At 39.3% G+C, this 27,880-nt stretch overlaps 1 pseudogene; it reads right to left on the reverse strand.

Moving 5' to 3' along the window:
* Window positions 1-86: 86 nt before the first annotated feature.
* Window positions 87-27,880, reverse strand: LOC148113998 (butyrophilin subfamily 1 member A1-like; annotated as a pseudogene).

The raw sequence follows: 27,880 nt of genomic DNA on the forward strand, positions 1-27,880 counted from the left end.
AATCCATTTAGATGATTTTTATGGAATGTTTGATACTAATGATTTTATATTCTTTGTGGTAGGTTGAGATATTTTTCAGAAAAAATCTAATGGAGCCCATCCTCTCTTTCATTAGAAGGAAGTGGATTTTCATGTGAATTACCTAATGCACCTTCAGCACAATCTATGGCACACTCACCAAAAGTTAAAAAAGGGTACAATTTCTCAGTTGACTGAAGGGTAATGGTGGTTATAAGTAGCGGTGCCCATATATGGACTTCATAGAAATACATTTTACTTGATTGTTGATCCAGAAACAAGCCAATATTTGCATAAGAGAAATCTGGTTTTTTTTCAACCTTTTCCTTATTTTGACTAGAAAACAAATCTCCTCTGACACTTCTTAGTGCCCAGTGTTCTTCTCCAAGTGGTACAGAAAATTTCTCCTTTCTGGCTCTGTCCCTTTGAGTCTGACTCAGCACCCCCAGCTCCCAATCCAGCCTCTCTCCCACCCATACCTCCCAGTAGTGCTTCCCAGAAACATAACCCTCTTTCCCCACAACCACTAGAGACCCCATAGTAGATTTTGCATTTTCAGCGTCCTTAATGGAGGCTCTCTTGTCACCATTGCTGATGGTGATGGCTGGATGCTTACAGTCTGAATCCAAATGAATGGCAACTACAAATAAAAAGGAGGGAACAGTAGAAGAGAGAAACACTTTTCAGAGAGTAAATATGTTAAGTAGGCTTTACTAAAAGTGTTTAATCATATAAATGGCTTGATTGTATTTCTGATACAAACTGAATACAACTGAAGGTAAAGTAACTGTAGTTTTTCAAGGTGTCCCAAATAATAATTGTAATTTAATGAAAAATAATAAAAATAGATACACTGTTTTTATTTATATGGTATTCCTAATAAAAAGATTATAATGCTTTCAAATGAATCAAGATTTTCTTCAGTGATATTTTCACAGGAAGGAGGATTGGACATGATTAATTATTTATTTTTCTATCTTTGCTGGGCAGAAGCTTCCTGTAAATATTTGTATCTTCTCTGCTTCTCATCCTGTTGTCTTTTGAGAAGCTTGAGCTAGCCAATTTTCTTTTTCAAATCTTTTCACATCTTTCTTTCCAATCCCAACTGTCACTCTTTATTCTTTTAAGGATGTTATTCCTGACTTTTAAAACCAAACAAACCATCTTTTTAAAGCATCCAGTTTATCTGATAATATGAAATAACCCACAGCCTTAGTTTGAAGTTTTAGGAGGCCCTATATTTCCTGTACTAGACAAACCTAATATTCTCCATGTAAATTCATTCTGAGTAGCTTTTCTGATATACTCTTTTATCTATTTATTTTATCTATTTTATCTATTTATTTAGAGACCATTTATCTCTAATCAGTTTAACTGCTGTTATGAAAAGCAGACCTGAAGCCCAACATTCACAGATTCCCAGCTTCTCATGCAGGAAAGGAATACATCCAATATATATCTTCTCCTAAGCATGAGCTCACATTCATAAGCAAAATGCAGAGCTCCCCAAAATTCCTCTCTATCTAGGTCCTTGTCCATGTCCTTGGATGCATTTACTCAACTGTTAATAAGTCAACATCCATGGAACTTCGTGAAAGAGTTTTGTATGTATTAGATCTAACCATTCTTACCTGCATGACTCTGAATTCTTCGAAATTCTACAAAAAGGAAAAATATAAATCAATAGCTGATTAGAATAGAGGTGGTCCTCAAGTTCCAACTACAATTGGGACCAGAATATCAGTTGCTGAGTGAAGTGACCATTAAGTTAAGGTGACCAGATTTTAACATTGGTAAAGCGGGATACCCACCATTTTGTGGGCGTGGCTTGGAGGTCATGTGACTGGGTGGCCATGGCTATGTGTATAGAAAAAAGTCATTTCTGACAGGTCCTCGCAATTTTGACTGGTCCTCATACTTATGACCATCCTCACATTTATGCCCGTGCAGCATTCTTAACAACCATGTCACTCATTTCACAACTGCTTCTCTTCACCATGATGACAAGATAGGGCAAAAATGTAAAATGTGAGGACAGTCGTAAGTTCGAGGACTGGTCAAAAGTGTGAGGACCAGACCAGTCAAAAATAACTTTTTCAGCCCTCTGAGTAGTCCATATGCATAAAAGGATACAGCAATAGAGAGGGATGAAGGAAGGGAAGGGAAATTAGAGTAGGAGGGAGGGTAAGAGAGGGAGGAAGAGAGGAAGAGAAGGAGAAAGGAAGAGGAAGTAGGGAGGAGAAGAAGGGGGGGAAAGAGAAAGTAAGAAGGAAAGAAAAGAAAAGAGAGAGGTGGTAGGTTTGAGGAGAAAGATTGCTGTAGAAAAAAAAAGATGAAAGGGAAGAAAGCCAACCCCAAACAAATATAAAGATATTAAGATAAAGGATGAATTGTTAAACTTTAAAGAATTAAAGAGAACAAATATGAATAAATAGCAATAATTAGAAACACACATACAAACATACAATGTATTTTCTTTGAACAGAATATTTGGCTGGTTCACAAATTTAAACAGTGTTTAGTCATTTCAATTAAATTTACAATTTCTGTATTTCCTTTTTGCCATATTTATTCCTCATCTATTTTTTTTAAAAAACCAATATTACCCTTCATCCTCATCTCTAATCTTAATCAAATTCAATTTTCCCTTCTATTCTATATTATACCCCTTCCCATTGTCATCTATTTTTATATCCATCCTCACATTGGTTAATTATGTCATTATGTAATACAGTTGTTTAATACAAATTCAACATTTTAATATAAATCAATTAGTTATATAACTATCTTTTTTTATATTAATCAATATGAACATGAATATTCCAATTATTTCCATGCAATCCAATTTCTTACAAATCAATTAATTATATTTACCAATAATAATAAACCAAATAATTTCCCCCATATATTCCTCCAAACCACAACTTAACCATTCCTGCTTTCAACACAATATACAATTAATAGTATCTCAATTATTACAATTCCCTAGTTAAATGGAGCTTTTTTTCTGTTGTGTTTTAAAATCTTGAACTCTCCTCTTTTGCCCTAAATTTCCCATTGTTTGCAGTTTTGCACCTATCTTTTTTGGTGAGGAAAAAGAAAAAGAAATCTCTCTCTGCCTCATTTTGCCACGTTGGAGCAAAGACCCTGCTTTACTTTCAGTTTTGCTTTTTCAGCATAGTTAGGAGAAAAAAATCTCCAGCACTCTGCAGCTAGCAACTACAGAGCCCTGAGCAAAACAGCTGAGAGCAAATCAGCTGAGAGTCGGGAAAATGATGTAGTCAACTTATGCTAATTAACCTATGCTGAAGCTTTAAGGGGCTGTTTTTTCTATTTTTGCAGGCATCAGTCTACTCATTTGTTTTCTTTTAACACTGATCAGCTGTAGGGCGGCCCTTTGAATCCCCACGGCAAGAGTTTAAACAGGTTTTTTCCCTCTAGCCATCAGCTGGGACTCAGGAGGCAGCTGGGAGCAACCCACCACTGCGCTGTGCATTCTTTCCAAAAATCGGGACTTTTTTAAAACACCGCAGGACGCGGACAAATTGTTCAAAAGCGGGACTGTCCCGCCAAAAGCGGGACGTCTGGTCACCTTACATTAAGTGAGAGGCCCACATGACTGTTTCTCTAAATAACCACAATCCCAGCTTTTCCAATTGCAGTCATTTAGAAAGTGTGCAGAAGTGGACAGAATGATTTAACTGTCTGCCAAAGGTGGCCGGCAGCTCCCTTATGTGGGTAGAAGGGAACTCTTGTGGCAAAAGAACAGCCTACTGAAGCAAAATTGCGAAGATCCTCACCATTTCCCCAGTCCAATGTATGATTATCCTTCCACATTGGGCGTGGAGATAACTCCTGTTCTGGACTGGAGAAACTAAATGGGAATCTGCAATTTTGCTTCAGTAGGCAGCTCTTTTGCTGCATCCACTTAACAACCCTTTCCAGTTATTTAACAACTGCAAGTAGGAGAGCCAGGTTTGCAGTTGTTCAATGAAGTGGTCACATTCCTTCCATATAGGGATGGGAACTCCTGTTGTTGGGCTGGAGAAATAATGTCGAGATCTCAAAGTTTTGAGCTTCGCTTCTGCAGCCTGATGGAGGACACAGACACACAGAGACACATACACACCATATAAATAAACTATAATATCTGGCAGCAAGAAAAACTGAATTGCAAGAGAATAGTAAGCATCAGTTAGTCCAATGTTGTGTGGTTTCTGCTATATTTAAAAGTCATTATTGTACTGTAGTGGTTGTGAAGAATTACTTTCTCTTATTCTGTAGTTAAACTGAATATTGGGGGAAATGAAATGGTAATGTCATCACACATATGTTTATGTACTTGCATGAGGTGTCAAAAAACAAATTTATAATGTCATTTGCATGCTGATGTCACCATGTGACTGACATCATTTTGGAGTCACTGCTGCAGGTGACCCTTGAAGACTTCTCTCTCAAATGCAAAGTTGATCTGAAAGACCAAAACAAAACTACTGCTGATACCTTCATTGGTTAATCCCTACTGCATCTGAGTTTGAATGAAGTTGCACAAAATATTCTGTCTCTTTAACATCTCAAGTTCCTTTTGAACTTGTAATGTAAAAAAGGAAATTGTACTGGTCTAATTCTATCTTAAATTGAAGGGTTTTGCAATATTGAATATGATCCAGAGAAGGTTATGAACCAGATAGGTTAAAATTGTACCATATTCTGGTACTGTAAAATTGTCAAGAGGTTTGGTACAGTATTGTTTTCTAAGAAATATTGCTCAGCAGAAAATACACCTTAGTAAGGTGTAACGAATTGTTTTCCAATAGAAATAAATAACTGACTTTTAAACTAGATATTATTTTTACAATCTTGATATTGATGGATAGGTACTTTTGAATTAATGATTTTATTATTTTATAAGACTATAAAATAAGGTATATGTTGTTAAATTTAGAGTTAGATATTGGTTGTGTTATGTCCAACTTAAAATAAGAGGTTACTTGATTATATATTTGCATCTGCAGGAAAGTTGGAAGCCTTTTTCCCCGCTCCCTTTTTTTTACATTTTTAACTTTACTTTTCATTTTTTAACTTTTCCTCTTTTTAATTCCCCTTTCCTCCTTCTTTGTAGTCATTTTCTATTTTATTTTTTTTAATTTAATAAATCTGTATTTAAAAATATAGAAATCAATAATTGTAAATGTTTTATCAAAGGTATTCCAACTTACCTAATTCACTCTTGAGTCGTTCTGTAATAGAAAGGTATCAACATTGATTATACTTTTAAAAGAAGTACAGGATAAAGTTGTGGTGTTATATATGGAATAACACTTAGACATATACCGCTTTACAGTGCTTTACAGCCCTCTCTAAGTGGTTTACAGAGTCAGCATATTGCCCCCAACAATTTGGGTCCTCATTTTACCCACCTTGGAAGGATGGAAGACTGAGTCAACCTTGAGCCTGGTGAGATTTGAACCGCCAAATCACAGACAGCTGGCAGGCAGCAGAAGTAGCCTGAAGTACTGCAACCTAACCACTGCACTACTGAGGCTCATATATAATTGTACAGTAAAGTTATTTGAACTAAGCTTGAAAGAAATTAAGAAAATGAATTCTTCAATATGTATAAAATGCCATGATTATATCCCTATTACTTCTTATCCCTCAATTCAGCTTTTAGTCCATATGTATATATTATATTTCCTCTTACCTTGACGCTCTTGGATAACAATAAGACCTATAAAACAATTATTTGAATTACTATAATGAATCATTGATATAAATTAATAAAAGAAGACTGTCCCATTCATAAAACAAATAAGCAATCCTCACTATGTAGCATTTTTAACAAGGGTTGAAGGAATTATAACAAAGGGAATATTATTTAATACCCTCCAGAGTAGAAATGTGTAGTACTTATCCACCCACTTGCCTGCTTGCAAGCTGCCTAAAGAATGGTTGTTGTGCTTGGGATTTGCAACTTCCTCACAGCTCTCCCATTGACTTTGCTTGTTGGAGAAGCAAAGAAGTCACAAGTCCTGTTCACGTGAAGTCCTTGCTTAATGACCCACAATCCTCATTTAACAATGGCAAAGAAGACTGCTGAAATTGCCATTGCTAAGTGATGCAGTCACATGATATTGAACTTGATAAGCTCATTTGCCATCTTAACCCAAGGACTCTCTTTATGGTCTCCAGTACCAGATATCTATTGAATTAATAGAAATTATGTTACTCTTAACTGGAATGGATGCTATTTGCAGAAAACCTTTGATATTATGAATGGAAGAGATAAAATTAAAGAAACCAGTTATGGTTTTAAACTATCCTCTTATAACATTTTACTATTATCTTTTGATTGTACCCTTTCTTTTTCACCACAATGGGATTAGTTTTTTTCCACTTTCCAAGAGTATTTTTTAAGATAATTGATTAGTAATGATAGTACTCATAACTTGTATGCACCCATGTTCATATTTGGTGAATAAAACAAGCATACTGTGATTGTTCATTACGTAAAAGGACACTTACTTGTTTCAAACATGTTTTTCTCCATTTCTACAACAAAGATTATATTTATTAGAGTTGTTGCCTTTATACTAATGAATACAATTTTTAGAATGCATTGTGTTTTTTTGAATAATTTTATTACATTTATTAAAGTATAATATACAAATAAAAATAGTGGGAAAATGGGGAAGGGAAAGGAGGTAAGAGAAGAGTAGGGTAAAAGAGAAAAAGGAAAGAAAAGTATTCTGACTCTTTCAGCACAGTACAATAAGACATACAGCTTCAAGTTTTTACTTTTACATACTTTATATGTACCAGCCATTTTTGTAACATACTTATCTAACCATCAAAACCCAAAGTCAAAGTTTCATATATTTTTTTTGTCATCTCAAGCACAAAATCTATGAAAAGTTTTCAAGTAGAAATAAATTTGGATGTCTTATTTTCTCTGATTTTAATTTAGTCATCTCTGCTACTGCTATCAGTTTTTTCAGCCATTCATCCATTGAGGGACTTTTTGGAATGCATTGGTTATCAAGTTATAATTTGATAAAGTTCAGTTGTGGTAACCCTCAATAAATGGTAAAATTCGAAAGATAAAGTGTTCGAAGGTGATTGTGCATAAAAAACATACAATTTTCAGTTTGTTTGGATTGAATGGAAGTGGAACATCTAAGATTAACTTCAATGAAACATGCCATAACTTAGATCTATTGGTTCCTGTGTCACAAAGTAAATAAACCACAAGAAAAGTAGTTTAATACAGTATGTGTTTTTCTCCTCTCTTCTCTTATTTTCCCTCTCAATTTTTTCTTAAAGCCTACATTCAATGAGTTTATTTTTTTCTCATTTTATTTATAATCAGTAACTTTGTTTTGCATTGAGTTTTTCCTCTACAAATTTCTTCTCTCTGTTTCTTCTCTCTTCTTCTAAATTCTTAAAATGTCTGAGAATGGTACAAAATGTTTTTAGGATTATGGTTTCTCAGCAATATGAACTATATCTGTTTGTAAAATATCTTTATGCTTAAAAAACTACATTATAATTTTCCAGCTACAAAACCCAATCCTATATATTGGGTTTTAAATATATATATAAAAGGAAAATATTTCTGTCTTACCAGTGGCATTTTTTTGACAATAGTTTTCTGAAAAGAGTAGAAATGTTATCAGACAAAAGTAGAAGTTTGTAAAACTTTCCCATAGTTTTATCTACATTATATTTACAATGCTATAAGTGCACACATGGTGAATCAAAACCTTATTTTCCCCAACATAAGGAAGGATCCATTCTGTTCTCTTGGATAGTCTCATTTTTTTCTTAAAGACAAAAATAAATTGTATCACTACAGCTGGCTTCCTGGTATGCTAGAAAATCTTAAGTTATCAGGAACTATTATTCTCTATCTTATGTAATGATCCTTGACCTCCTAGTACAGAGATGGCTAACGTTTTAGGCATCAAGTGCCCAAACCACGCGCCCATGCCCAAACTGCAAGGTGCGTGTGCATGCATGAACATGTATGTGCATGTGCAAACATGTGCACATGCACAGCAGAGACCTGAAGACCAGCTGGCCGGCAGAAGACAGGGCATCCCAACACCAGCAGTTCTGCCAGAGATAAGATCTTTTTCTTTCGTGAGCTTTTGTTTCGTCATTTGGAGGGAAACAGAAGCTCATGAAAGAAACGCCACAGAGAGCTGAACTGGACTGATGGCACACGTTCCCCACAGAGAGGGCTCTGCATACCACCTGTGGCACATGCCATAGATTCGCCATCACGGTCCTAGTAGAATCCTTCCAAATATGACTTGGGATAACAAAGCTAGAATGGCCAATGACTATTTCTGGACTCACCCCAAAATTTTCTTTCTTCCTGAGCTTTGTTTGAATATCTGAGTTCACATAAATCAAAGAACTACTCTTTTGCGCATGCCCAAGATGGCGGCTCCTTGCTGAGCCACGATTATCGAAAGGGTAATGTTGGGATTACAGGGGGTCTCTGGAGGCCAGTTGTAACATCTAAGGTCCCTACCCTGCTAGAGGAGGCTCTTGCTGACCGTTTGAGAGCTTTCCTGCTCTCCAGGACATCTTTGACCAGGAGAAGTTTGCCACATTGCGGAGGAGGTGCGGGGTGGCGTTATCGGCCCGGATGGTTGCGGCGGCAATCCCTATATCAGCTGGTGGCTGCCTGGGCGGTGGCAACGGTGGCGGTGGTAATGCGGCACCCTCGGTGGGTACCTCATCGGAACCCTGGACGCCCAGGTTGTCCGTAGGGGCTAGGGGAGACGAGGACGAGGGCGAGGAGGCTGATGGTGGCTGAGACGGCGGCAGCAGCAGAGGCGGCTGTAATGGTGGCCGCTGGCTGGTGTTGGGATGGTGGCTGCAGCCAAAGGGCTACGAGGGAGATGGCGGGAGCTAATCCAGCAGTTTTCCATCCTGGATTGTCCTAGGCCGCGATGAGGTATTAGGCCGTTTTGAGGCCGGCCCAACAGCATCCCAGAGACCCCACAATGACCTTGTGGTGGCTAAATTGGGGAGCGGTGTGACCAGTGAAAGACCTGGGGATGACTTGGGGGACCGGAACATGACTAAGGGGTGTTTCCCCCCCCGGGCACTTTTGTGCTGCTTCTGTCCCCTCTCTTTCAGGCCTACGACGGTCACTCGCTACTCTGCCTACGTCCAGTCTGATGGAAATTACCATCTTTTCATCTACTCTCCACTTTTACCATCTCCCAATATGGCCGCTGCACTGACTTCGTAGACTAACTTCTGTTCCTGGCCACATGGATTGGCATTGTTCCATCTTCTCTCCCTAACTGGACAGAGAGTTATATCTTGGGATATGAGTATTGAGGGAATGGGCTTCTGGCTGCTATCTCAACATCAATGCCATTGACGTCTTGGACTATCTTGAGACTTCTCCCACTGCCATGAAAGGGCAGCGGAGCTTCCAAAAGTACTAATATCTAAGATTTATATATTCTCTCTGTTGGTCTTCTAAAACATCATGGTCGACCCCCTGGTTATGGCCCATCATTTACCCCCAGTATCAGATGTATTTGACAGCTGAGCTCCTTAGCTGCGAGACTCCCCCTCTTGCCGGTTTGGCCCTCTACTCTATTAAGGGCCTACCTTGATGATGGGTCTTGGAATCCCGAGAAGTGGCATGTAGCAAAAAAGAGAGATTTTTTAACGAAAGCTTGTGTTAAGTTTTTAAGGGGTTTTGGGAAGGGATGAGAAGGACCTGGGGGTTCCACAGAACCTCAGAGCGGCAGAGGAGGGAGGGAGGGGGTTTAGATAGGGAGCCGGGAGACAAGGTGAAGGGCTATTACATCAAAATAGTGGGTGGGAGGAGCACATATGGCAGGCGCAGGGGGCCATATCATGTTCGGGGAGTACACACTTGCTGCTTATGAGCGGTGGTGTGCTCTGGCCTCCTGTATTCCAGGTTGTGCAGAGTCTCAAGGCCCGAACCTTCGGCTGCTCTTAAGCAATGTCAGGTCTATGACTAATAAAGCCCCCCTCATTCATGATTTAGTTCAGGAGGGGGATGCAGACCTGGCAGGGATCACGGAGACCTGGTTGGGCCACGAGGGGGGGTTCCCCTCGTGGAGATGTGCCCACCAGGCTTCCGTGCATTTCATCAGCCGAGAGCCCAGGGGAGGGGCGGGGGGTAGCAGTGATTATTAAGGAAAGTCTTAGTCCGAGGGAGGCCACTGTTCCTTAGATAGCCATTGTGAATCCCTCCTTGTGAAGTGGGGTCATGGGGTTTGTTGACTGCGTACCTGGCTCCCTGCCATGTGGTAGCAGCCCTGCCTGAGTTGCTCGATGTAATAGCCGGGGTGGCGGTGGATACCCCCAGGCTGGTCATGAGGGATTTCAACCTGCCATCCATCAGTGAAACGTCGGAAGCAGCTCGGGAGTTCATGGCTTCCATGATGGCCATGGACCTGACCCAGTTAGTTTATGACTCCACCCACATCCGGGGACACACGCTGGACTTGATTTTTGTCTCTGGTCAATGGTTGAATGATCTCACAATAGGGGACCTAGTTATTAAGCCCTTGTCATGGACAGATCATTCGCTCCTTCAGCTAGACTTTCGGACCACTTCCCCTCATCGCAGGGAGATGGAACCGACCAAGTGGTTCTGTCCCAGGTGCCTGATGGACCCTGAGAGGTTCCTGACGGAGCTTGGGCCATTCCCAGAGGCTCTGATTCACGACTCGGCTGAGGAACTGGTGGCCGCCTGGGATAGGGTGGCTGCTGGAGCCTTGGACCGCGTCATGCCTTTACGGCCTCTGACTTGGTGCCGATCTCAATCAGCTCCTTGGTTCGCCGAGGAGCTGAGGGAGATGAAGCGCCAGAAAGGACGCCTAGAGAGCGATTGGAGGGCCAGCCACGCCGAATCTGACCGAACACTGGTGAGATCTTAGTGCCACAAGGGTCAGTCCTCTCACCCCTCCTGTTCAACATTTATGTGAAGCCACTGGGTGAGATCATCCGTGGCTTTGGGGTGAAGTGTCAACTGTATGCCGATGACACACAGTTGTACATTTCAACCCCAGGCCACCCCAATGATGCCCTTGATGTGATGTCCCATTGCCTGGAGGCCATGCGGATCTGGATGGGGAGGAACAGGCTCAGACTCAATCCCTCCAAGACTGAGTGGTTTCCAAATCCCGATTTAGCCAGCTAGAACCATCACTGGCTATTGGGGATGAGATCTTACCCCGCTCAGAGAGAGCTCACAACTTGGGTGTCCTCCTGGACTCATGGCTGTTGTTGGATGATCATATGATGGCCCTAGCAAGGGGGGCCTTTTATCAGGTTTGCCTGATCTCCCAGTTGTGTCCCTTTCTGGATTGGGACGTCTTGCACACAGTCACCCATGCCCACGTCACTTCCCGTCTGGACTATTGCAATGTTCTCTACATGGGGCTCCCCTTGAGAAGCACCCAGAGGCTCCAACTGGTCCAGAATGTGGCCGTGCGAGTGATAATGGGGGCGACTGTCACTCCCATGTAACACCTCTCTTGCGCGAGTTGCACTGGCTTCCAGTGGTCTTCCAGGTGTGTTTCAAGGTGTTGCTTACCACCTTTAAAGTGCTCCATGGCTTAGGGCCTGAATATTTACAGGACCGCCTGCTGCCACTGACTGCCTCCCACCGACTGATACGCTCCCACAGAGAGGGCCTCTTCAGGGTGCCGTCAGCCAAACAATGTTGACTGGCGACTCCCAGGGGGAGAGCCTTCTCTGTGGGGGCTCCTGCCCTATGGAATGAATTGCCCCCGGATATACGAAGGATCCCTGACTTCCGTGCCTTCCGTCGTGCGCTGAAGACCCTGTTATTCCAACAAGCCGGTCTGATGGGACAATAATTTTAGTCGGGTTTTAAATATGGGTTTTTAATATGGTTTTATAAGGGTTTTAGAATGGGAATTTTAAATTCGGCCAAAATTGAATTATTTTAATATGGTTTTTAAATTTGTCTTATATATTGTTTTATTATGGCTGTTCACCGCCCTGAGTCCTTCAGGAGAAGGGCAGTATAAAAATATAATAAAATAAATAAATAAAATAAATAATAGTGTTTATTCATTATTCTTGGATCCTAAATCTCTCCTCTTTAATTCAGACCAGTCCTGAGATATGCAAGATATTTTTTGCCTATTTTATATTATAGAATATATACTTACCATCTGTTTTTCCCTTTATTTCTTTTTCTGCAGAAAGTAATACAATTATTATTCCTTAAAACTGAAATGATATATTGCATTCAATGTGTTATCACCAGAATGAGAAATATATATGCTTCTAAATGGACACAGATATCAGCCTCTTTTATTGAAAACTACAAGTAAACTTTCATCGATTTTCCAAAAATACCTAACGTCTTATCCTTTGTTTTCTACAATATAGTAAGGAAACTGCACATAAAAATGAAGGTTTAGAGAGAAACATGCACTGCAATTGTAGGTGCAAAAATAAACATAAAGTGAAAAACTGAAATGTTCAGTGAAGTGAACAGTGATGTTCATTGACTGTGATGTCAATAAACATCATTGATTCACCTCTTTATGGGAGAGGGGAAGGAAAAGAATACATTTTTAAGTAGGCATTGTCCTTTTTTTAACAAGATGCCTACTTTATTTTAGGTACTGTTATAATGTGAAAAAAATGCAGCTGACAGTTACTTACTGAGCTGAGATATTTCCTGCAAATTTTCTGAAATAAAGTAGAGAAATATAAACTCATCAGATTTTGAACCATTTTTAACACAATCTCTTTTCAAATATTTACTTTTGGAGATCCCCAATTATTTTATAGGAAACAAAACATCAAGATTTGTGTTCAAAAGATGAGCAGCCTGTGTGACTGGAGCTGGTGGGTTGGCATTGGTCAATTTCATAGGACCCCAGACTTCTATCTTTGACCAAGAAAGCAGCATGTTTCACTGTTGGACTGAAAGTTCTTGGTAAAGACCTTCCAACACAACACATACTGGTAATATCTACTATATTCCCCCTGGCGAACTCCATGTTGGGAAATGGCTGTCATTAAATGAATATATTATTTATTATTACGAAAAATACAATTAGATCATCATGCTTTTTGAAGAGATATCATGGTAGATATGTACTATGTAATTGGGTGCATTTCTGTGTTTATACTGCATACAACACATTTATTAGCACAAACACAGAAAAATAGGCATTTCCAAAAATATTTTGTGGATATAACTTCACAAGTTCCTCTAGTAACAAATTTATAATACTTACTAATTACTAATTTATGTACCACAAAAGCAAGCAGGCATCCGAAAAGCACTAATATGATTATGAAAGGTCCAATCCAAGGGGAAGGAGTTGGATAAAAAACATCTGAAAGACACATTGAAATCTTACCTACTTTTACAATTGTTATTATTATTTATCCTGAAGAAATTCAAAATTGCCAAAGAAAACAAAAATTTTAGCTAAAATATTTCATAATTGAATCATAAGGCCTTTAAGTACTTAATTGATATAATACGCAGACTCCCAGGCCCTATTTTGTGATCTCTGCAGATCCTCAAGATTGTGCTACCAAAATTCAGCAGCATCATATCAACTCAGTGATCTTCCTGTACATAAACATTACAAAGAGCTATCAAAAAGAAGCATATCTTATAAAAACAATGACCAAATACATATTTTTTCAAAAACTATATTCCAAGTAAGCTCCACTATTAAAAATCAGCCCCTGATCCATCCCCACACTCACCAGAAATATGGACTCGGGATTCTCTCTCACTCTTTACCAGATTGTTGATGATTTTGCAGGAGACTTCATTATCCAGTCTTGGTTCTAGCGTAATGGAAGCAAAGACCGAAAAGATTCCTGCCATGATCTTCATGTCTGCTATAGCTGACTTCTCTGTCCGGTTTTTCCCTTTGCTGTCCAGCCAAAAAAACTGTGGTGTTGGGTACCACCCCTCAGAACTGCAGGTGAGGCCAAAACCTTCACCTTTGTACTCTGCCAAGGTAATAGTGGGGTCACCTCCATTTGCTGTACCAAAACAATATATGTTAGATTTTGACTGCCATAGAAAATATCATTGTCTGAAGCAGGGTTTCCCAAACTGTAAGGTGTACCACCTTTGGGTGGACTGAGTCCAGGAGAGATGTCATGAACCCTTTAGTTATAATGTTACAATGAATCCACAGTTAAACAAGTTTCATTGAATTGTTTTTATTGTTTATTTGCATTCATTTTGGTTTTTTGATTTTTAGGGAAGGGTCTATGATAGCAAAATATTTAGGAATCTCTGGTCTAGAATATCCTTCAGGAAGGAACCTGAAAACTAACATAGCTCATATATGACATAGTCCATATATAATGTATATTATTGTAAAGTTTTTGTGCTATATTTTTTAAATGATGAGTTTTGGGTTTTATGATACATTTTTATGTTTTTTAAATTGCTTTTCATTGTTGTTATATTTGTTTAATTGTTTAACTGTACTCATATATGTAATGCCTAAATTTGAAATAAATAAATAAAAATACTCATTGCTGCAAGCATCTATTTTTTGGGGGGGAGGGGCAGTCATAGAATCTTGCAAATGGCTCAGACTTGATAATATCCACTTGCCAGAGTAGTGCACCATGATTACAAAATCACCAACTGTTTATTGAAGTTGGAATAGATAATGTCATTGTCATATCTGCAGCTTGTGCTAACCTGAGTTTTGCTATTCAGTTTGCTTTTTTTTAGACCAGGGTTCCCCAAACTTTCCAGCTCATCAACACTTTCATGGTATTCAGATTGTTCATCAACTCCCAGACATTTATTACATAGAAATAAGGTTAATAAATAGTACTTTATTTAATAGTACTATAGACAATAACAACAGTAAAGTCAACTCAAGGTCATCCTCGCTGTCAGCTGACCATCCAATCCTGGTTAACTCTTTCTTGTTACTAGCCACCTTACCTTCAGAACTAGGCATTGGCAGGAAGCTCTACAGAGGTGCCAAAAGATTAATTGACCTCAATTGACCTTCTATCATGTATTGACTATCCATTAACCCCCAGTCATTTATCAAACCTTTTAGATAGTCCCATGGGCCATTAGGGCTCAAGATCGTAAAATACTGTTCTCGACAAACCCATGCACTGTGGCAGATTTTTATACAGAGACAGCACAGTCCCCTCACTTCATTTCCCCAGCCTTTCCTCAATACAGTCTGCTGCAGCTTACTGAATTTTTTCTAACTACATAGTAGTAATGGCATTTGTCCATATGGAAAATGTGTCCAAACACTAGGCTTTTTAAAAAAAGTTAATTATAATTGTATTTACTATTATTATTATTATTATTATTATTATTATTATTATTATTATTATTATTATTATTATTATTTATTGGTTAATCTTTAGTGAGATTCACAGCTTTTGAGGCTGGTTAATAGCTCAGCAGCTCGAGTCCTAACCAAGAACCTAGGAACTGTTAAGGTATCGTCGGAGGATGTAAGCTGTTCTGAGTAAGGTGGTTTTTTGTAGAGTCAAAATGTTCAAGTCCGGCAAATTTAGAATTTCTAAATAGCGGGGTAGCCCTTTGGGTATTGCTCCGAGGGCTCCAATTACAATCGGAACAACACACGATTTCTTTTTCCACAGTCGCTCAACTTCAATTTGAAAGTCCCGGTACTTTGTGATTTTTTCTTGCTGCTTATCTTCAATTCGTGCATCAAGTAAATAGAAAAAAGGTGACGATTGTATTAAAAAAACTAATTTTTTTTAAAGCACTGAACGTAATAACCAAGGGAAAGTATATTACTATTATGTTTTGTCACATATTCAGCCAGATGTTCAGACTGGATTTGTCTTTTTTGTCTACCTATCAAGTCCAACAGCTGCTGATTTAAAGCTTATTTATTTGTTGCAAGATAATAGAAGATATTCATGTTTTTGAAATACAGAACAGTAACTGCTATTTTGTTTTTCCTTAGATTTTAATTTTAGACTAAGATATCAGGATTACTGAAAATCATTGGAGATAAGATCTCACAGAAAGATTTCTCAGCTACATCATGCTGTAGATAAACCCATGGAACTCATTTATGAAAATGTCAATAAATATTATTTAGGGATAAGAGGCATGAGTAGCATGGTGGCCTACTGATGAAGATGCTCGCTGCCCATTCAGAGGTTGAGAGTTCAATCCTAGATAGCAGCAGATATTTCTCTCATAGGGAGCAAATAAAAAATATCTGCTCCAAACTCGGTGTGGCATCAGAAAGGCCATCTGGTTAGTAAACATTCAGTTCCATCCACTCTCCCTGACTCTACTCCAAATTAAGGTATTACAGGATCATAAAAAATAGAGTAGGAATAAAAGACATTTTATAAAATTGAAGAGGAATAATTAAAAAAACCTATTAAGGACATTAAAATGGGTGCACTGTGTTTGCTGTTTGGCACAATGTAGTAGATATCAGGTTTGAGACAATGATGATGATGTGACAATGAAAAGAGTTTATCCTATTTGCAGCACAATCCCCTGCATTCTAATAATGTTGACTTATTTTAAGAACATAAAAAATCATCTCACCTGCTAAAACCAGCTGAACCACTACCTTATCATACCAATAGCCAAGGAAGATCTTACAGGTGTAGAGTCCCTGGTCAAAGAGACTTATATTCTTCAAAAGTAGGGACATGTTGCCTTTATTAATCTCAGAAACAAAGAGTTCCGTTCGATCTTGATATCTTCTGTCTTGTGTTTCCCCATAGCTTCTGTTATAGTTTTTCACTTCAATTTTTTCTGATTTTTCCAAAATCCATTGAATGTTGATGTTGGCCTTTGCAAGTGACTCTTGAGTTTCTACCATACATGGTAGGATTATTTCCTTTCCAAGGTATCCAATTACAGGGTTATTTGGTCGTCTGATTGAGTATTTACCTTCAGAAAGAAATCAAAGGATCATCATGATGAAGAAATATGCTGTCTTTCCCCCATTTCCTCCAAGTTTTATTGCCTTACTTGTAAGATATGAATGGCCAGGAATCAGTTTTGGAGACTGGAATCTTTTACTGATCCATTGGTTCTAAGTGAATGCAGAGATGGTATTTGACCGGTTTGGACTGGTTTTCATGGACCAGTAACAGTGATTTTAAATGGTTTGCTGAACCGGTAAATATGACCTCTGATTGGCCCCACCACCACCCACTCGCTCGCCTACCCAGTCAATCCTTTTTGCGCTTTGCCTGCCTAGAGACATGCCAGCACAGCGGCATGGCTGCTGCTGCTGTCTGGACTGTTTCCCGCTCTTGCCTCAACCACATGGCCCATCTGATTTCTGCCTGGTGAGGCTTCCTTTGCTCACTCACCCAGCTTCCTCCCATGTGGCCGCTCTTCATCTGGCCTGAGAAAGTAAGGCTGACAGTGGGGGAGCAGGCCCACCATGCTCAGCCAAAGGGATGTGGGGGGAGGGACACAGTGAGGCTCGGCCATGTTTCAGACCCAGCTCTGGGAGGAGGCCCAACAGAAAGCACCTGGTCCATCTGGGCACACAGCACACACCCCAGCATATATGCAGTAAGGGATGGTTGTGCAGGTGGACTGAGGCAGTCGTAGTGATGCCGAAGCTTAGTGTGCAGAAGTGAAGTGCAACTTGCCTTTGCCCTGCCCATTCCGATACATTTGCGCCAGCTGGTGGTGCCTAAGACAGATCTCAATTCTCTCCATTTTGACTTGGAGCTGGAAGCCGCAGCCGGAGTCAGTCCTAAGCCTAGCTTTGCTGTGCATCGCAGCTAAGAATCTCAAATAAAGCCAAGAATGAACACTTGTGTTGTAGGCAATCTGGGCGCTAGATAGGCAGGGCCCCTTCCTGTCTTCCTTTTTTTAAAAAATAGTTTTTATTAAGTTTATAATAGTTTTTTACTGTTAAAAACAGGAAAAAAAAGAACAAGTACAAAAACAGAGTAAAAAGCATGACAAACATAACAATACATTATATGTCTTCCTAGATGCCTGGTCGAAGTTGCACTCATGCCTCAGCCAGGAGTCCTGACAATAGGATGGGATCCTTCAGGCACTTAGCTTCAGCCAGCCCCTCCCTCCATCTTCCTGGCACATCAGCAAAACTTTGGCCAGGCTGATCTAGCACCTGAGCCACACACACTTTGAGATTCCTAGCTGCAATGGACAGCAAAGCTAGATTCTTCTTCTCCCTGCAGCAATCCAGCAAGAGAAACAGGACAGCGGGACAGAGAGAAACAAACAGGATGCCAAGGTATGCACGGGTTGGAGCGGAGGGGAGAAGAAATTCCCACACTCCTGGTGTGGCACAGGGCTTTGCCCTGGAGGGAAGACAGCTCGTTCACGCTGTCCCTAGGAGTCTATCACACACACAGAGAAAACACACACACACATCTCACAGCACTGGAGGGACTCACCCATGTGCCGTCTCCTCACAGAAAATACCAGTGCCATGAGATATGTGCATGCTCCGTGTGTGTATGCCCGAGACGGAGGAGAAGACTTGGCTGAACTTTTCTGCCTCCCTTCTCAGCGGAGCTGCTCGGAAGGCAGCCCCCACAGTCTGTCCCTTTAAGGTACTTTGACGTATATGTGTGTGTGGTGACAATCGTAATGAAACATGCAACCGCAGGAGCTGTCTTCTGTGCAGCTCCACTGCGAAGAGAGGGAGAAAAGTTTGGCTTCTCTCTGCTGCAGCATTTAATCTGGCTGATTCTCTCCTCCTTCTCGGCCTTACACACAGAGAGCAAACATGAGAAAGAGGAGAGAAGCAGCCAGGTTAAATCCTGCAGCAGAGAGAAGCAACCAGGAACACTGCTAGAAAACTTGGCCAAACTTTTCTGCCAGGCAGGAGGAGCACTGAACAAAGCACCATGTCAGACAACCAGGGAGGCAAAGAAAGCCGGGGGTCATTTCAGATCATGGGGGGCAGGGGGGAGTTGAGAGAGTTCAAATCTGCAACTGCACTAAAAACTCTGTGTTCTTGTAATCTTAACTGGAAGCAGGTTAAAAAAAAAGGAAGAGATATTATCATTGCCCCACCCCTACCCATCAGAGAAAAGAGTCAGTCCCCCTCCCCCCTCCCAAGAGTTGCAATTTGGTGGCGGCACTGCTCCTTGCCTCCCCAAAATGCCAGCAGCCAAGCACCGAGCCAGGCGCAGCTGGGGCACAAAGTTGGCAAAGGGAATTGCAAGGCGAGAATGATCCCTAAGATTTCCTGGAGCCCAGCACTGGAGCTGGAGAACAGCTTCTCTGCTGCCCCATCCTCACCTGCCTGGCTGGCCACTTCTTGCAGGGAGCAGACCAGAAGTGTTGCAGTGAGACTGGCTCTAATGAGTCTGGCGAAACTCAGCCAGACGAACCGCTGTCAGGGGAGAGGGGGCATGTGTCTTTGGACTGGAACTGTCCTGTAGGGATGGTGAAATAGGAGAGGCATATCAGACAGCTAAAGAGGAACAGGCAAGTTCCTCAGAAAGCCAGAGAAAACTCTTTGATCCGGCAGCGGGGCGTGGCGGCCATTGCGACCGCCATGAAACCAGGGCATCTGGAATAAGAATTGTGCAGGAGTGAAGATTTGGACGTGGAAACATCAGCTAAATAGCATCGGGGTGACTATATTATTTGAATAAGAGAACATTTGATAAATGAAATGGAAATGAATAAAATTAAAAATACTGTTTTTTCCAAATGATAATATATATCTGATTTGATATAAAATGATTTATTTAGAAGGGGAAATTATACACAAGTATAATAATAGCCATATAAATAATTATGATAGAAGTAATATTGATGATTATAGTATTTGAATAAGATGAAGTAATACTGGGACTGTAAAAATTGAATTATAAAAAAGGAATTATTTGAAGGGGAAAGTTGGAATGCATTTGAAATGGAAGTTAGGTTTACTTAAAAAGGGGGTTATAAAAGTAAATGGGAAGAATTGTATTGTTTTGGGTAAAATGGTAAAATGATTAATGATAAAGATGATGTAAAACAAATATAATGAAATATATACTTAAAAGAGTCAAATAATGGATAAAGTAGTAAGATAGGATAAATATTGGTTCATCTTTGGGAAAAATGGACACTAAAGAAATAATTGTGAAAAACTAAATGTTTGAATGACTGTGCTTAAAGTAAAGGTTTCAATAGATTAAAAAATTGTGATAGGTTAAGATAAAGAGGCGAGGGCCGATAGTAATATTGATTATATATTTTATAAAAATATAGATAAAAGGAGGAAGTAGAATATTGGCAGAAATTGGAGTATATATAGTAAATAAGCTGTATGAAATTTTGACTCAGTTAATACTCTGTTCAGAAATTATGTATTTTATGTTTGTGTGTCTGAAAAAAATAAAAAAAATTTTTTTAAAAAAGGGGGAAAATTGAATACCAGCACTGAGTTAATGTAATAGAAAATTGCATTCTTATGGTTTCTCCTATGAAGTCCTTCTCAGTGGTGAAATGAAAAATTTGTTACTACCAGTTCTGTGGGTGTGGCTTGGTGGGGGGCATGTGACTGGGTGGGCGTGGCCAACTTTTTTTTACTTTTAAAAGCATTTTTTCTACAACCTCTTTGACCGAGGAGGTTGTAAAAACATACTGTTGCAATATTTTCTGGATCAGACTCAATAATGATAGTAAGAATTAAAGGTTCAAATATACTTCCTTTTATTTACAATAGGCATTCTATATTCACTGAATATTCACAGATAGAAGCGGGGTAGAAGGGTGAATGTGGCTCCTTATATATACAATGGGTGGAGCTATAAGTGGGAGTGGTGAATCATGAATACATTAAGAATTGAAGAATAAGTTAACCCCTGATATCCCATTCATATACTATTTACACATTAGAGAATAAGGCATTTACATCTGACAAATCCCCCTCTAAATGCCGATTCGTTATACAACACCAATTACATTCAGATTCGGGACAATACAAGATATGCAGTTTAGAAGTCAAATATTTGTGCTGTTTAGAAGGTAGAGGCTTTGTCAATATGTCAGCTAATTGTTCTGAAGTATCGCAGTGCACTGCTTTAATAAATCCATCCTGAGACAATTGTCTCACATGTTTAAATTTTATATCTATATGCCTGGACCTTTGTCCAATGGCATCGGATCTAGATATTTCAATGGCTGCTTTATTGTCTTCATGCATAACAAAAGGCAAAGCAGGTTTTCTCCAAACATCTGAAATTAAATCGTTAAACCATACAAGGTTATTTGCAGCTTTGGATAAACAAACCTATTCCGCTTCTGTCGTTGAAGTGGCTACAAGTTCTTGTTTACCAGTGTACCAGTAAACTGGACAGTCATTTAAGAGAAAAATATAGCCAGATGTACTTTTTCTGCATGACGTGTCTCCAGCCCAATCTGCATCTGCGTAACATACAAGCTTTGGTTCTTTATTATCACTAGGTTCTAATACTAAGCAGAAATCTAGTGTATTTTTCAGATATCTTAAAATTCTTTTAACAGCTTCCCAGTGATACATAGTTGGTTTGCTGACGTGTCTGGATAGTAGATTGAGTGGTAAGGCGATATCAGGCCTAGTCCAATTAGATATATAAAGAAGTGAACCTATGATTGATCTATAAAATGTGTTATCCTTGAATTCAGGAGAAGATTCATCAGTATTTCTAAGAAAATCAGTTTGCATAGGAGTATCACAGGGTTTGGCATCGATTAAATTACATTTATTTAAAAGTTCTATAATCTTATCTCTCTGAGTAAGTTTGAATCCCCTTCTGGTCTTATTAATTTGGACACCAAGATATTTGTTCACTTTACCTAGGGATTTCAACGAGAAATGTTCATTTAACTTATTTACAAAAGTTTCTCTTCTCTCTTTGTGTTTTCCTATATATAAAATGTCATCTACATAGATCAATACAAACTCAATGTAATCATCACCCTTTTTGACAAAGAAACAGTTATCAGCAGTGGTAGCATTGAAATCCATGGTCTTAAGTACTTTTACTAAACAATCATACCATCTTTTACCAGATTGTTTTAATCCGTATAAACTCTTATTCAACAACCAAATTTCATTTTTGTTGGTGTATTGACTGTGAGGTGCTCTTACATATATTTCCTTATCTAGTTTCGCGTGTAGATACGCAGTTTGTATGTCATATTGAAATACATCAAGGTTGAGTGCTGATGCTACCACTAGAGCTGTTTTGACACTCTCTGTTCTTACTGTGGGGGAATACGTGTCAGTATAGTCCTCCGGATATTTTTGTGCATAACCTTGTGCAACTAATCTAGCTTTGTATAGCGTATTGCCTCCTTCTAAGTTCTTAATTTTATATATCCACCTGGTACCAATAATTGTCTTATCTTTAGGTGCAATTGCAGGTGTAAATACATTTAATCCTTGTAAACTTTCCATCTCTTTCTTCATAGCTAGTTCCCATTTTTCTTTTTCTTTACGAGGAAGTTTTAACACTTCTTCATATGTGTTAGGTGTTATTGGTTCACCATCCATATGCATTATGTAATCCCTGTATTTATTAGGCATTTGATTCCTATTGTTCCTAATTACTCTTTCAGGTTTGCTATTGTTATCATGCAAATATCTTGCTTCCTTTTTTGTTAGTGTGTCTGTCTTTATTTTGTGTTGGCTATTTGTCCAGGTTTTGGTTTTGCTTTTGTGTTTGTCGATATTTTGTTTTTCTATGGTTCCTTCCTCACGAGATTTTGTTTCTTTGCATTTATTTGGAAATATTTCATTAAGATGTAATTTAGACCAGTTGGCCTGTTCATGGAACACAGCTGTTCTGGAAACTATAAACTTGTTATTATTATCAATGAATCTGTACCCTTTGGTGCCAGTTTCATATCCCATAAATTTGAGTCTTCTGGATACGTTTTCTCCCTTTCTTCTCAACTGTTTAGGTATGTGTACGTCTGCAGTGACTCCAAATATGTGCATGTGTGCTAATTTTGGTTTCCTATTATACATTACTTCATATGGTGTCTTATTCACAATACTGGACCAGGTTCTATTTTGTGTGTAATTTGAATAGTGTAAGGCTTCTGACCAAAATTGTTTGCTTAAGCCAGCATCCTCCAATGTGCACCTAATCATGGTTTGTAATGTGGAATTTTTCCTCTCTGCAATCCCATTTTGAAACGCAGAAAATGGGCTAGACGTGTAATGTAGCATTCCTCTATCCTTTAACCATTGGGAGAATTCTTTAGACATGAATTCACATCCCCTATCTGTCATAATTTGCTTTATTCTGATATTGTGTTGTGTTTCTATGCGTTTGTAAAATTCCTTAAATTTTTGAAAAGTTTCATCTTTATGTTTTAACGTATAAACAAACCCATAACGACTATAATCGTCTACTATTGTCAGGAAGTAGCGTTTTCTATAAGTGATCGATGGAGTTAATGGGCCTACTAGGTCCATGTGTACTAAGTCAAAAATTTTGTTAGTTGATCTAGTAGAGTTTCTTGGCCTGGGACTAGTTTTTAGTTTTGTAGATTTACATACTGAGCATTCCAAATAGTTTTCACAATTTTTTATTTTGACACCTTCTGCGTGTTCAGTCATTTTTTGTACTACAGGAAAACTGGCATGTCCTAACTTCCTATGTAAAATGTGAGCACACTCATCATGAATTGGCTTACCTATCTTTGTTTTTTTTTTATCGTGTGCATCTGTATGATCATGGGATATTTTACATTCATCATTGTCACTGTTGCTAATATTTTCATCGTCTGCTTCAATACAATCTTCTATATTTGAATCAATGTTATGCAACCATTCTTCCTTTGTTATCAGATAAGGTAGGCCTCCTTTAATCATTACAGTGCCTACATTTGTTTTATTCTTCTCCAAAGTCGCTTTTCCCTTTGAGAAAACTATATTAATGTCAGAATCTCTACTTAGTTTTATGGCACTTAGTATGTTATGAGGTATTTCAGGTATTAACAATACCCCCTCTATTTTTCCTAGACCAGGCAATGTTACATTCCCTCTGCCTAATACTTGAACCTTTTCTTGGTTAGCTACCTTTATTACAAATTTATCTTCTGTAAATGAAGATAATATATTTTTGTTATTAGTGGTGTGATTAGTTGCTCCAGAATCAATGAGCCAATTATTGTTCTCATTTTGCTGTAATTTTGTGTTGTCCTGTTTGTTTAGTCCATTCAGTGAACCAGATTTTCTATCCTTTGAATTTTCTCTGCCCCCTCTATTTTCTCTGTAATTTGGTGGGCTTCTATATCTATGTCTATCTATGGAGGACTGCCTATAATTGTATTTGTTCCTATATTCTGACCTATGTCTTTCCTTTGAAATTTTGGGGCAATCTCTTCTATTGTGTTCCCTGGATCCACAATTGTGACATTTGTATGTTTCATTATATTTTTCTTGGAAAGCTACTTTCCTAAAAGGTTTGTGTTCTGTGTGATTGCTAGAACGGTTTTTTCTTGAATTGTCTTCTGCTATCAATTTGTTAGATAGACTTTCTATGGATAAATACCCTAGATTGATAGTGTCTAAATGTGACATAAAACCATCCCATGATGAATCAAGTGAGTTGATAATAACACTTTTCATTGTTTGGTCTGAAATCACCTCCCCCCTCAAGTGCAGTTCAGCTCTTATTTTGTTTAAAGATATTAAATGCTCACTTATGGAAACCCCTGGTTTTACCCTAGATGAAAAGAAATCCTTAGACATTCTTGTGGTGGTAGCTACACTGTCGCTGTGAAACAAATTAAACATGCATTGAATAATTTCTGAAACAGTCTGATTTGGTTTGATGCTATGATACATTGCAGGAGACACACTAGATATTATTAAGAAAAAAGCTCTATGGTGTAAACAATCTATTTTTAAAGTCCAAGGTCTTTTTGGGGGACTAGTGATAAAGAATAGTAAGTTTTCCTTCATAAAGACCACCTGGATCTGTTGATACCATTCTTGCAAATTAACGCCATCAACCCTTAGTTTCTGGAAGTCACCGGGTAAATTTTCCATATTATTTTGTCCATTACTTACAACCTGAGGTAGTCCGTGGTCTCGCAAGTGTAGAAAATTGCAAAACGGCATGGGGATGCTCGCAACAAGTCTGCGTGGTTCTCTCGCCATTTCATGTCTTCCCGGACCGTCTGCGTAGTTTCGCGCATGCGCGTTGTCCATTTCTTCTTTGACGTCGTTGAGGAAGGTTCTCTCCATCGCGGCTCGCTCGCTCTGCTCCTCTTCAGACGAGTCGTTCTCTGGATCGGCCTTGGGAGTTCTGGCGGCGGCGGCTGCTCTTCTTTTTCTTTTGGGAGCGTAGTCACTTGCTTCAGTCTTGGGTGTAGGGCGGAATCGACAAGGCTCTCTAGGTTCGGGCGTCGTCGCTCTCGAAGTCAGGATGGGAGCGGGCAGGTCTTGAGGTATCGGCTTAATCGCTCTCTTCTTCGGTGGCTTTTTGGTAATTTTTAGTTTTGGCCCAAATGCAGCAAAAAGCGTTTTCATCGCTGACTTTACTTGGGATTTTGTTGAGTCATCTTCACTTTCTGATTCTGACTCTTCCGAGGAGTTTGAATCCTCTTTTTCATTTTCGTTGTCTGATAACATTTTTCGCGCCAGAAATTTTGAACCGAGCATTTTGATTGGCTCTGCTTCGCCCACCTTGGAGGTCCGTTGAAACCAAGATGGCTGCCATTCAAAATTTCGCGCGGGATCACATTTTTTCTTTTTCGTAACGACTTTCTCTGTAGTCATATCACTCACTGTTTTTGGTTCTTTAGGCTTCTCATTAGTGATGTTTTTCTCTCTCGCTGCTCCGCTGTTCTTCAGCATTTCTTGGAGGTTCGCGATGAGGCTTTCATCATTCTTCTGGCTTTTTAATAGTTTTAATATCTCTGACCTGAGTTCGTTATTCTCTATTTCGATTTCCTCCTGGTCATCATTTTCATCTATTATATCTTCGTCTTCAGTGGTGTATTCTTCGGATTCTCTTGAAATTGCGTTTGTGGATTCATTGATCATTTCTTGTTCTGTTTCCATTTCTTTGCTGTAGGCCCTGGTGTTGGGCCTATCTTTCTTAGACATTTTTAAGTTTTTATTGAGTCAATTAACCATCCTCTGCTACCAGCTTGTTGCAATATTTTCTGGATCAGACTCAATAATGATAGTAAGAATTAAAGATTCAAATATACTTCCTTTTATTTACAATAGGCATTCTATATTCACTGAATATTCACAGATAGAAGCGGGGTAGAAGGGTGAATGTGGCTCCTTATATATACAATGGGTGGAGCTATAAGTGGGAGTGGTGAATCATGAATACATTAAGAATTGAAGAATAAGTTAACCCCTGATATCCCATTCATATACTATTTACACATTAGAGAATAAGGCATTTACATCTGACACATACTTTTAAAAGCCTCTGACGATCCCAGCTGAGTTGCCTGATCAGCAGAGGCTTTTTTCTCTTTTAAAAGCCTCTGACGATCCCAGCTGAGTTGCCTGATCGGCAGAGGCTTTTTTTAACTTTTAAAAGCATTTTTTCGGCGGAAGAGGTTGTAGAAAAAATGCTTTTAAAAATTAAAAAAAACTCTCTGATGATTGCATGGCTCAGCTAGGCATGGGGGCGGGGCAGGGATGTTTGCTACCAGTTCTCTGAATCACCCGCCGCCATTGCTACCGGATCGGGCGATCCGGTCTGAACTGGGAACATTTCACCCCTGGTCCTTCTCTCTTAGAGAGTCAAAGCAGTCAAAACAGTACTCACACAACATATTCTGGACATGGAGAGACATCAGCAGCTCTTCCTGTCCTGAAATATTTTCCTAAACAGTCAATCTTTTCTGATCAGATTTAAATTTCATCACAGTTTCCAATATTCCTTGTATATTGGCTTGATTTAATACTTTACTCTTAGCTATTCTGGAAGGAAGACAGAAGAAAGTGCTATGCACTTTTCGATGATGTCTCTGTGACAGAGGTGTTGCAAATTTATTGTCAAAGTGTTACTGCTTTGCTAATTTTATATGGAGATTAGAGTCTCTATAATATTTTCCATATATTAGCACAAAATGGGCGATTATGGAAATTCTTTTGGGGTTTCTGAAAAATCAGTGGAGGAACAGTCTCCCTGAAATAGGAAGAAGACTCCCATGAAATAAAAGCCAATTCATCTTCTCGCTAACAGGGAAATAATCTGAAGCAGTTTTTTTTTTAAATAAACCAAGTGCCCATGAATGAAATACTATGTATCCATTCATAAAGGCTAAGCACTTCTTGTGAATGGATACTCAGTATCTGGACACCCCCTTTCATAAACCAAATGCTGTTGACTGCAGCTCTTCTCCACTGTGTCATCCAGGAATGGGTGGTGGTCTGCCTCTCTGCTTGGAGACCAAGTCTATTTTTCTTGACCACACCTCCCTTGCCTGGGTGTAGCCCAGTTCGACTTGGTTTTCCATGAGTAGAGACTGAGAAAATGAGGCTCACCCATTCTTCATGACTTCAAAGACAATGAGGACAATATTAATTCTGTGGTGAGCAAGGTTCGGCAATCGCTGGAGAGCGATCCAGGAGGTTACCGGTCCGCTGGTAATCCTCCCTACCAGACTGGAGTTCAGCAGAGGTCCCTGCCAGTCCTGCAATTCCACAGAGGGGGGTTTGCCTTCCTCGGGCAGCCTTTGGCAATTGTCTGTGAATGCAGAGAGGGACGCAGTCCCTACTTGGTTTCGTCCAGGCACACTGACACTGGTAAGTGTGTCTAGTGCCTCAAGAGCCACAGCAATAGTGCTCTGCCTGATTTGTGAGTGGAAAGTGGCTGCCCCCTTTGACAT

This window comes from Pantherophis guttatus, chromosome 4 (assembly GCF_059756535.1).
Source record: "Pantherophis guttatus breed Tessera chromosome 4, ASM5975653v1, whole genome shotgun sequence".
Lineage (NCBI taxonomy): Eukaryota > Metazoa > Chordata > Lepidosauria > Squamata > Colubridae > Pantherophis > Pantherophis guttatus.